We start from the raw sequence: 12,481 nt of genomic DNA, 5'->3' as shown, positions 1-12,481 counted from the left end.
CATTCTCCAAAGGGGAAAACAGAGGCTCAGAGGTTGAGTGATTGATGCAAGTACAGTATAAACAAGCAAAGAAGCCAGCAGGAGATAAGAGCTCATCTAACTCCCCAGTCAATTTTCAGTTCCCCAGATAACGCAGAACCTAAATAAACCTACATCAACACCATATGGTATCAGCAAAGCAGGGGAATGTTGGGCACTTGCATTAAAATGGGCTATAAAGGAAAGATAGTTCGTATGTATGAACAGTCAGGGAGTAAACTATCCTTTTGATAATTCTCATCATTTTTAGTTCAGTAACCCAGGATGACATGAGTTTTGATGGACTGGACAACATGACTAATACCTATCCAGTCCTTATTTTTAACACAAATTATAACAAACCACCATTGTTAGAAATGCTTGATAAGTAACAGCTTCATTAAGCATGCTTAGCATTCTGCCTTATTAAATATCCTTTTTAGCTAGAAATCTTGAAGGCCCTTTAAAGGGCTTGCCTTGAGTTTTGAAATGAAAATATGCGTTTTGTGTTCTTTTGGGATAAACCGTTTCGGAATTTTTCTTTAATGCCAGTAGAAAATGTAGATTTCATAAAACTACGTGTAAACCTGTTAACTCATAACAGCCACCAACTAATTCAATGCGTGTTCCCCTGGACACAGTGAAGCATCCCACTGGGCTGCCATAAGGGCAAACACGATTTGTCTGTGGAATTATACTTCACAGTTAGAGTCCCTGCTTTGGGTGCGTGATATCCCGTGGACTGCAGGCAGATTTAGTGTCCCCAAACAGATGGGTTTTCCCTTTATGGGCCACTTTTAAGTTTTCTAAGCAAACCTCAGCTGCGCTAATGTCCCTTTGTGTAAAGGAGTGTTTAAGTCGAAAACCACTTCTCTTTACCTGATGTGTATTCAGAGTTTTGAGCCAGGGACAACTGGGATATGCCAACATCTGCAGAAAAGGAAGATTTTCTTCTTTGTGCTCTTTAGCTTCTCTGGATATTAGTGAGTTTCTTTAGTTGTAAACAACAAACCCGCTGTAGCTAGCAGAAGCAGGGCTTTTAGTCAAGAATTTGTGGTGGCTCAAGGAATTTCCAGGAGGCCGCATAATCAAGCTAGGCAGGTTTGCAGATACAAACAGTGCCCAGGCTGCAATGCTCTGCAGGAGAAGATGCCACAGGTCCTCTTGCCAGCATGGCCTGGGATACCATGGCCAGGACCTCTGACCTTGCTGCCTCTGAAAACTGCAAGAGTCTCTGCCTCTCTCACCAGGATGTAGTCTTTATGGCATTATCTTCTTCATAAGAGTCTCTGTCACAGTAAAATCTCACATGGCATATCTGATTATTGAAAATGAGGTCACATTTGTGAAAACTTATCTCTACCTGCAAAGGAGGCTGGGAAAACAAGTGTCTGACCTCTACCTTGGGAAGGTAGAAGATTTTCCAAACACTGAAAAGATGTTCAAAAGGTAAGTGGGGATCCACTACATAAAATATGTCCACTACATCTACCCTTTGGCAGTTCAACAGCCCTGTACACTTCCTTTCGTACTCAAATTCTAAATAACAACTATCACAATAGCAAAATTCTTCTGTAATTACAAGAACATCACACAATTACATATTCCTTGTACAACTGAAACACATGCTCCCCCTTCTCCTCAAAATGGGACAAGGTAAAGTATTGTCAGTTTTCACACTGAGCTCCAAGCTCAGGTCACTAGGAGATGTTCATATTCTCCAATCCAGTCACAATCTCATCCTTATATTCTTTCCCCCAGAGGCTAAAATATTTACCTCCCTATGTGATGCACATACCCTACAAAAAATGGAAGGGTATGCCTCCACTAGGACTTCTGACACGGATTCTTCTGAAAGATGACCATCTCGCCACCATTCTCACCCATGTAAAGTCTATTCAGTATTTCTTTCTTTATGCCACTCTATCTTAAAGTTCAATCTCACAAAGGAATGTTTGATCCTAAGCCATATAATTGTGCCATGGCTTATAGAAGAAACTGGGGAGTGTCGGGGATGGCAGGATCCACAAGGTGGGAAATTTCTCTAATATATAAAAGATGTTTACGGCATGAATAACATCTATGACCACATATGGCTAGCTCCCATTTTTAATTAGAGATTGTTTGATTTTAAGTAATATATAACATCAATCAGCCAATACATGTGGAATCATGAACAGAATCAGAGAAGGGACTCCCACAGATGATCTGATTGAGCCCTAAACCTCCATCTCCCAGATATGGAAGGTACAGAATTATTTATTCTCATTGCACACGAGAGGCAAGTGAGTCCTAAGGAAGCCACATGTTATCCAAATTCCCACTGCAATGTTATCTCACTTTCATAGTATTTAACATCCTTAAATGAGAGATCATGGTTTTTCAATCCTGCAAGTACAATCTTGGTTATAATTTTTTTAATGCTGAGGAAATTACCATACATAGGACAAGACTAAAAAAGTAGATAGACACACACAAATGCTTAAAGACCTCACATAGTTTTTTAAGGGAACCACAGGAATTTTATACAATGTAGTGAAAAAACAGCAATTGTAGTGGGCATCTTTTGTTATGTGCATGGCATACATTTCCTATTCTTTGAGTAATATTATTTCCTGGGGGAATTCCCCTCCCTAAAATATTAATCCATGTGGTTGGCTGACTATTTGTCCTTCCATCATCCAGCCTGAGTGAATACACAATGCAGTTCTGACCAATCAGCGTATTTCATCCCTCCGCTTCAGGGATGGCTATGCTACCCACATCGATGCACCAAAACTCAGTCTTTAGTGAGGATACCTGGTGAGAAAGTCCCTTTCTACTAAGCTTGACGTAGCAGGATGTATGCCTGGAGTTATTAGAGGTATCATGCAGAGAGTTGCCTGAGAATCAAATCAATGCAAAGAAAGCCAGAGCTGAGAGACAGACGAGTCTGGGCACCAATGACATGTTTAAGCCCCTGGATCCAATTCGGCCCACCCCCAAGATGTTCAACTGTTTGAGCCACTGATTTATTTTCTGTTTTGGTTTTTGACTTATACCACTTTTTGTTAAGTTTCTGACACTTGGCAGAAACTAGAAGAAGTCTAACCTGCAACACCTGAGCAAGCTTCTGCATTGTGTGGCTTTTGCAGTGGCCCTTGGGTGAGTCATTCGGCCTCTTGGAGTCACGGAAGATGGAGGACACTTGAGGCCACTTAGTCCAATCCCTTCCACTTGGCATTTACAGTTCTTCCAACAAGCTGTTAGAAAAACAAGGACAAAGTAAATCATTCTCACTCATAGGTGCATCACCTTGGTTTACATTTCATATAGAAAGTCGATGTACCCATTGCACCGAAGTTATAAATGATGTCACCACACCCTGGTGTATAGACTGTTTTGAAGATGGCTCTCCTAAGTCCTTAGAATTTCAATCAAAGAACAATAACAAACTATAAAAATTAGTGCATCTTCCAAGAAGAAAATCACACTCTTATTTACCAGTAAGGTGGGGTGACTATATAGTTTCTTGAGCATCTCAGTAAAAGGTTATATACAAACTCAATCTTTACTTTGTCTGCAACACATGTATCTTGTCAAGTCATGATCTCTTGGTACATGAGTCTATTTCTGGTGTGGGAGGGGGAAATATTTCTAGTAGAGTGCCAAGAAATATAGTACGGCTGAATGAAAGAAGCCTTACAAAAGGGTATATATTGAACAATTCCATTTACATAAAATTCTAGAAAATTCACACTACACTCCAATGACAGAAAATAGATTGGTAGTTACTGAGGACACAGGTCGAGGGAGGGAGAGATTGCAAAAGGGTACAAGGAAACTTGGGGAAGTAATAGAAATGTCTGGTATCTTGATTTCATGAATATATATATCCAAACACATCAAGTTGTACACTTTAAATATGTAAAGTTTATAGTATGTACAATCTATCTCCAGAAAGTAGTAAAAAAAAAAAAAAGAAAAAGAAAAAGAAAGAAAGAGTACAGTACCAAACTAAGTAAATGAAGTATGAAATGAAGAGCAAATTGAGCTGTAAGGTATTAAGGAATTTAGTGGAAGCCTCCACCATCCTGAGTGAGCCCCTTATACCTACAGAAGCTTATCACAAAGTTAGAAAATGTTCTCAATCGTAAGGTATCTCAAAAGGCCCAAATGCCCCAAGTTTCTCCTCCACCTCGGTGCAATGGGTGAAAATTCCCTCCAGTATTGTCACTCCTGCAGAACCCCTGGAGACAGGGGCATTTAAACTGAGTGTAGGCATCATGTTACCTCATTAGCTAATGCCTTACTTTATTTACACCAGTGGCTCCCAACCTTCCCCCAAAGGAACTCTAAATTACACACCAGGGAAATTCTGTGACTCTGTGGTTCAAAGTAGCCCATGTTTTTTCGAGTGATGAGTCTTGCGTGTCAGGATAATTATCAGAATCCCAGAGAGCTCTTAAACCTAGTGCTGCACCTACTCTTTGTTCCGTCCTTCTCTTCTCAACGCTCTCTCCATCTCCTCACCTACTTGGACAAAAGCAAAGATGGACCATCATGGCCGTGACCGCTGCTTTTGATCCTGACATCGTGTCGCTTGTGATCATGGACTGAATTTTGCTTTCAGTTGCTTCATGCTTACCCCACTCCCTCACCCCTCAAAATCCTTGCCCCTTATTCTACTCTATTTCTTTTGGTTATAAGACTAATAACTCAGATGGTTCTTTATGACCTTCTGTTTAATTCTTTAAAAATGTTACTTTCCGTGCTTACCTGAGGTTGCAAACCAGTAAGGTGGCTAATGTTGCAGAGTGATTGCTTAGTGTGATTTAGCCATGTGGGCCCGCAGCCATTCTGCGAGAGTTTGGCCTATGGGAATATTATATAGGATGGTTAATTTAGAATGTAGGGAGGACATGAGGATAAAATCAGGAGCAAGAAGGGAGATCCAAGGTTTGGCGGGGGTGCGATAGATGTGAGCACAGGGCTTCAGGGCTTCCTTCTCTGTTCTTTATCTCAGTGAGTCTAAAATGTAACACCCAGCTTTGGACATCTCCCTTCTGGGCAGAATATCTCTCTAGGAGCTTAGACTCCACACACCTTGTTTCCATTCAGGGTGAGCTATTCAGATTTAAGTTACACTTTTAACTTAACGATTCGCTAAACTGTGCATCTTGAAGGGGACAATGTGGAGCCTTGCCATTGCCCTTAGTATCTATAACCTTCTCACAGTCACACATACAAGCCTCATTTGTGAAGATGTCTTTGAAATGTATTCACTGAAGATAATTATAGAGGTCTAACATTTCTGCTCTTCAATTAATACTATAAAATTAATGGTCCTTCATTTTTACATCCTATGCAAATGATGGTGTCATCTCCAACTGTAAGCCTCTCTACTCACACGCTGAATATGATTAGTGTCCCTTTAAGCTGAATTAGAGCATGTGACCTTCTGGGGTATGGCAGGAGTGAAACATTCACGTGCTATTTCCAAGGTTTCATTATGACATGTTCTTAAAAAGCAGGATTTCGGAGTTGACACCAAGACACGTTTCAGTGACTGATCTTTTGGGGTTGTGGCCTTAGGAGAGAACAGACAGGAACTGGAAGACAGCTCATAAATCTCCTGTTTTCAGCCCGAGACTTAGCAGACTCCGCAATAAGCACATTTCCAAACAAAGGACAGATAGATTCCTGTAAGATAATGGGCAGGTATAATGGAAATGCAGTGGTCTTCAAATATTTTACCCCTTAGGATACCCTTTTGCAAACAGACCCAGGGAAATGCTTGGTCAGGGAGCAGACATATTTTCTTGACAAGAAGTTCGGAGAACTCACGTAAGTTGTCGGCTCAGTGACTCAGAAAAGGAAAAACGAAGATTATTTTATTTCAAGAACTGGAGTATAAGGAACTAATGACTTTGTGGCCTCTGATGAGGACAGTGACATCTTGCAGGAATCATTGAGTGCACATATTTATTACGCGAGGTGTATTTTTGCACTTAGGCAGCTTGGGTGAATTGAAAATATCACATAGCTCAAGGGCCCTTCCTTACACTCAGAGTCAACATCTCACTCTTGGTTGGAGAGTTTTCGTAGAATAATGGGATAGCATCTGGTATTTGAGTCCTAGAGAGAGTGTGCAAGTTGAAAATCAGGGATGAAGGAAAGTGACAGAAGTGGCATGAAAGAAAAAAAAAAATATATATATATATATAAAGAACCTTGGCCATTCCTTCTCAAGTCCGGGGAAAAAGAAACTGTAAGCAGAGTCAAGACACCCGGGTGCCAGGTTCATGCATTCTGCCGCCTCTGGCACCAGGATCACTGTTGGACATACTTCTGAAGCCAAGTTTAAAGAGAATGTGCCATTTATCTATTGTGATCTGCTGAATTGGGTGACACACAAATATTCAGAGAATTTGTTCAATGTGGAAAGCAAGAATTCTTTGGCTGCGGAAATATTGACTGTGAGTTGACAAAATTTGGAAGTCTGTAAGAGGCAGGCTTAAACAGTCTTCCTGCCTGCCTATGGCTATAGGTTCGCCTGCTGGGTGATGAGAGTTGTCTATGAGAAACTGCTGAGATTTTGCATCGGGGAGTGGTGTATTTCAATGAAATAAAAAAGACTTCTAGTGTGGGTGGCATCGCTTTGCACAATCGTGTTGCTATTTTCTGAACAGCTGTGGCTGCATCAGGCAAGCAGCGTTTCTAGTGTCCTCCTCTGTCAAGAAGAAGGCATTCAGGGAGATGCCCCCAGCATACTGTTATGAATGGAAAGGATGAACCTGGGAGCTAGATCAAAAACAGGAGCTGACTTATGTTCTTATAATGAGGTAGAGAAAATTCAATTCACCAGAATTTCTCTTAAAGACAGCCCTGAATATATTTGGATGAAGAAATACTTTAGCAAGCCACTTGAGGTGGAGGGTGAGACCCAAGAGTATATTCAAGCTGGAAAAGTTATTATTAATCTGCTCTGCATGAGATATGGAGAGGAATTTGTCATAATCATAAGACTGAGAGGAAAGAAAAGAAAAAAAAGTTAGGGGAAGTGAGTGGGTGGGGGCAAGAGAGAGACTAACAGGAGATAAAAGGGACCCCTCTCCACGGTCATGACCCCAGCCCCCGGTTCTCAAATAAAGCGATGAAGCTCACCCAGTGCTGGGTATGAGTGGAGGTTTGTGCAGACCCTGAAGGGGCTGAGTTTTGGGTCTGGTTGAGGTGGCTGAAATAGAGGCAGCACCCATGATTTGAGCATAAGAGGGAAGGAGCCCATAAGCATATTAGCCCTGGGCAGCCCCAGGAGACACAGCACGCACTTCGGACTTTAATGGGTGGAACTGGTTTTAAACCAAGTTTATCTTATTCTCCCAAAGGCAGGGAGTGGGGAGTAGCGGGGATGGGCATCTGAAATCCAGGTTTTATATGGATAACTGTAAAGCAACTGAAATAAAGGCATAATGAGGTCACGTGGGTAGACCCTAATCTACGTGAACTCCTTCGAGATAGGGCTTTCCGAGGGAGGTGATTCAATTCACCTAAGGTCATTAGAGTGGGGCCCTAATCCTATATCACTGGTGTCTCTATAAGAAGGAGAGACACTGAGAAGCAGGTGTGCACAGAGGAAAGACCATGTGAAGAGGCAGCAAGAGAGTGGCTGTCTGCAAGCCTAGGAGAGAGACCTCAGAGGCAAACAACCCTGCTGATAACTCCTTAATCTTGGACTGCCAGACTGCAGAACTGTGAGAAAATAAATTTCTGTTGTTTAAGCCACCAGTCTGTGGTATTTTGTTATGGCAGCCCTAGCAAACTAATACAAACTAAAACAGAAGGGAATGAAGCAATACTGGACTGACCTACTGGGATGAATTCTAGGCGATCCTCCCTTCTCCCAGCAAGCATCTCACTCCACTTTAAGGTACCATCTTTTTTCTCCCCTTTCTTTCATTGTTCCTGCCACAGTCTCTTTCACAATGCTAAAATTCTGGTCTTGGTGATCTTAAATCTGCCAAAATATGGGGAGAAACACCTCCTAACTCATGGAGATTGGGAATCCTTTTAGGCTACTCTGGTTTTTCTGTCTGTCCACTTTGTGACCTGTCATTGACCTGTGTGGACACAAATAATGAACCCCAAGGGAGGGATAAACATTTTAAAATTAACAACTACGTGAGGAATTGCAATTCTCCTGCAATTCTAGTTTTCATCTCTTCTGAAAGAGAAGTATTGTCCCAATACTTAAAGCATTTATTATATCTTAAAGGAAAGCTCTTATTTCTTGTTCAGAGACTCAATGTAGCATTTATAATTATATTCTGGAGACAACATTGTTGAAAATTTGAGTTTTCATGCTAAAAGTAATTTTTAAAAATATATAATTACCTATTAATTCTCCTGAAATGGTGTGATTTGCCTTTTGCTTTTCTTTCTTTCTTTCTTTTTCTTCTTCTTTTTTTTATTTTTTTTTTTTTTTTTATCATATCTCATCTGAAACGACCCATTTTTTAAGAGAATCTGAAATAACACATGGGTGCCTTGGCCTTGGCACAGCTAAACTCTGCAACACATGGTGATTTCTGCAGGAACATTAAATTGAAGTCATAACAATGGGTAATATTTTAATATAATGGAAAATGATCATTAACTTTTCTCAACAGGAAGGAAATGAATTTTCCTCATTATGCACATTCTGAGAAAAGTAGGTATGAGAATTTTTCAAAGGATGTGCTACCCAACGAGGCTTCAAGTACCATCATGACAATAGCCTTATAGAGTCTGGTGTCAGCAAACTGAACAAATAGAGCTTCTGAGGAAAAGAATGTGGTTCAGCATCTCAGAAATATATGTAAATGAACTCGAGATTTTAGAGGATGATTAATCTTACACAGAGTCAAGTACCTTTCTCAGGGGTCTTTTTTCAGATCTCAGGTAAATCATTATCTTTATCATTTTCCTCTACCCCACCCGCTCAAAGCGAATATCCTATTAAACCTCCATAAACCCATTTCAACTTAAAATGGTGCCTAGTAATATTAAAAGTGTGCCTTTATTAAATATTCTGTGTAAGTCGCAAGAACTTCAAATTATTTTTGTAAGATATCTGGGTCTATGGTAAAAGTTGTTTTTCAGAAGTCATTAATCTTAAAAGTTCTCTTTGCTACAATCTCAGTTTTGTCCTGGTCTCTTATGCCACCATCTCTCAGTGATTCTTACCTTGCCCCACTTCTTATCACTACTGTTTCTTTTTCATTTTTCTGTCTCCATAGTCTTCAGCTGCCCAAATACAAACAACTGTCTAGAATAGATACACACTATAGAATTGTCCTCCCAACATTTACATTCAAGTCAAACCGAAAGGGAACAGAGATCGGATTTATTAATTCAGTGATCAAACATCGGTTAAGGAAATAAAAAGGAAGCAGACCGATTTTTAACCCATTAAAACAAAGTAACCAATTGATTTGATCTTTTTATTCACCGCAGTGTTATTAGGGATCACGGACACGCAGCCACAGTGCTCTGAGGGTCTCTCCTAGCATCTGGCACGGCTTGTTTTCTTGGTCTATTGCTGGGTGCATATTTTCATGGCCGTTCGCTCTTACAGGAATGGAAATACGGCACTAGTGCCCCTCCCTCACCATCATAAAGCAGCTCGTTGTTACAGATTCAGATCAGCTCACCACCTACCCCCAACATAACGACAGCAGGCACAGAGTCCCTGAGTCGGCTGTGACGGCTCCAGATGTGTGCTCCTTCCCTATAATGCTAGCCCCAAAGTTGGTTCCAACACGCCATGATTCCTGTAGTTGGCACGACTGTCTACAACTTGCATCATTAAGAAAAACCTTTTCGCGCCTCCCCAAGATGTCATCACAGATCAATTTTTGTCCACCCACGTTACTCCCCTCCCTGTTGTCCTGCTGCCCAGTGAAGCCCTGGGAAGGGAATTTCTGCTGGACACGCTTCTATTGTAAGTACTTGTGAAACTTGGGCAAACCCTGCAACTTCCCTACCCTTCCTCTCCCTAGATCCTTCCCTCCCTGGGGCAGAGAGCACTAGAATGCTGCTTTTCTGCACTCCTGCCAACTGAGCTGATGATAGCTGTTCTGGGATTCCCTCAGGTCCTGGGGCGGTGGCGGTGGGGCGGGGCAGCGGGGTGTTCCCACAGCCTGGCAACAAAGCTCTTCTGTGGGCAACTTTGAGGGGCATAAGGCTTTTGCCACCAACAGAAGAAAAACAACATTAAAAAAATATCACAATCTTGCAAATGGCAAAGCAAACAAACAGCAAAACAAAACAAACAAAAGAACCCTTTGGTTTTTAAAAATAAAAATCTGACTTCAGTCTTGAATATTAGGATTCTGATGGATTCTGTACTAAGTGATAGTTCATGAAATATATTTAATTTGCTCTCTTCCTCACCCTCTCTATACCTCTATGCCGCCCCCCTCCATGCGGGTCCTGAACTTTATAGGAAAAGGTAAAACTGGGGTGGAGTTGGAGGAGGAGACTGAGAAAGAACAGAGAAGCCGATCAAAATCAAAATGTCTTCTCATCTTTTCCTCATCATTTCACTTGACACATCCCTCGTCCAAAAGAAACAGGTCTTCATTCGACCCTTCTCTCACAACCAGAGTGAACATGAAACGCTTGGCCTTGTTTTCTCTCTAAAGTCTTAGTTTTATTTAATTTTTTATTTTTTGTTTGTTTGTTTATTTGTTTATTAGTACATTAAATATAGAGAGACATCAAGAAACAGAAGATGCCAAAAATAAGACTGGGGCACAAAAGTGTTGCTGATGGGGCAGTAAGGTAAAGGAGAAGGACCCAGAATCTTAACTCCACGAAGGCAGACACCGTGTCCTTGAAATAACTGGTGAAAAGGACTGTCTCACATACCTGCTGTAGATGCTCAGTGGTAAGGACAAGAAGGACAAACCCAACGTGTTGGCTACTGATGTTCATTCGTCCCTCAATTCCACTCACAGTGCTTCCTGGCAGGCATCCACAGCGCCATATGCTTTGGGGAAGTGGGAACACTGAATGTTGTAGTTATGGGGAATTGAGTCTTATTGCTTCATAAGACGCCGGGTGGCAGAATTATTCTGAAAAAGAACATATCCCAATAGGTGTGCAATGGGAGTCTTAGAACAGGATGGGGCTTCAGAGAGCCCCTCCTCTAAACTCTTAATTATACGGGTGAAGAAATAAGGTCCAGAGAGGCAAAGCAACTTGCCCAAGGTCACACAGGTGGTTAGCGCTTAACTGCAGTGTTGGAATCAGGACCTGGGACTCTTGATTCTCTTATCTTTCAGGTCAGCTCACCCCTCATGAGCCTTGGGTTTCAGGCTTCATCATGTGGCTTTAAGGGTGACGCCAAGTGTGCTGATACTGATGTTTCTCATACTTTTAGTCATTAAGGTATCAAGAATCTTTTTATACCAAGCAATTAATATCAAAACACAAAGGAAGAAATAATATAACAAACAAACAAACAAACAAACAATGTGGGCTTCAGAGTCAAAATAAATTTCAGCTCTGCACAGACAATGGCTTACTTTCCTAATCTGTAAACCATTGAAATATCATCATCATTATCATCATCATCATCATCATCATCATCCATATCTTACAGGGTTCTTGTGAAGATGAAAGATAATACACAGAGCATTAAGCAGAGAGACTGGCACGCAGTGAGTACCTAAGGATAGATATTTTGGCAGGAGAAAAATGACTTCTAAAATCTCAGAGCAAGCCCTGAGCCTGAGAATCTGGTCAGTGGGACAGAGGCCTGGAGTATTAGAGTATTCATGACAATGACACAGGAAAAAGTCCTGTCACGTCAAGGTCCTTTCAACTGCTGTTATAGCGTAAGCAATTAAAGACCGAAGACACTTGTATATGGACATGTGTATTGGAACCATTTTGTAATGAGATGATTTCCCAAGAAAATCAGTCTCTGAAGTGGCATCTAAAGGAGGAAAAGGTGCTTTTGTAACATGAGAGTGATGTTTGGATTCCTGGTTAAATAAAAAGAGAAAATAGGCTTAGAATAAGAAAAGAATTAAGAAGGAAAAAGATGTTTGGAAAGAACTGATCTTGAAGTCAGAAGAGGGAGATTCAAGTCCTGGCTTTTGCCTTTACTGCTGTGTGACTTTGGGAAAGTCACCTAACTCCTCTGAGTCTCAGTCTCCTCAACTGTCAAGTGAAAATAAATGATATGCCTTATAGGGTTAAGAGATAATGGATAAAAATTCTTTTAAAGAAATAAAATATGTACATTTGTTCATTTTAATTTAATATGTAACAAAGTTATAATATAAACATTTTTCAGAATTGGTCAAGTTTTAGAATTGGCTTTTTATTTTAATTTCCCACTGAGTGAAATAGGAATTAAAAAAGAAATGTGTCCTCTGGTTCTGAGGTCTGGTGTTAACTTAGTTTTCTCTCACCTGATCTTACCTTTGAGTGA

The sequence above is a fragment of the Pteropus vampyrus genome, unplaced genomic scaffold (genome assembly GCF_000151845.1).
Source record: "Pteropus vampyrus isolate Shadow unplaced genomic scaffold, Pvam_2.0 Scaffold310, whole genome shotgun sequence".
In the NCBI taxonomy this organism is placed as follows: Eukaryota; Metazoa; Chordata; class Mammalia; order Chiroptera; family Pteropodidae; genus Pteropus; species Pteropus vampyrus.
This window is presented reverse-complemented; position numbering follows the sequence as displayed.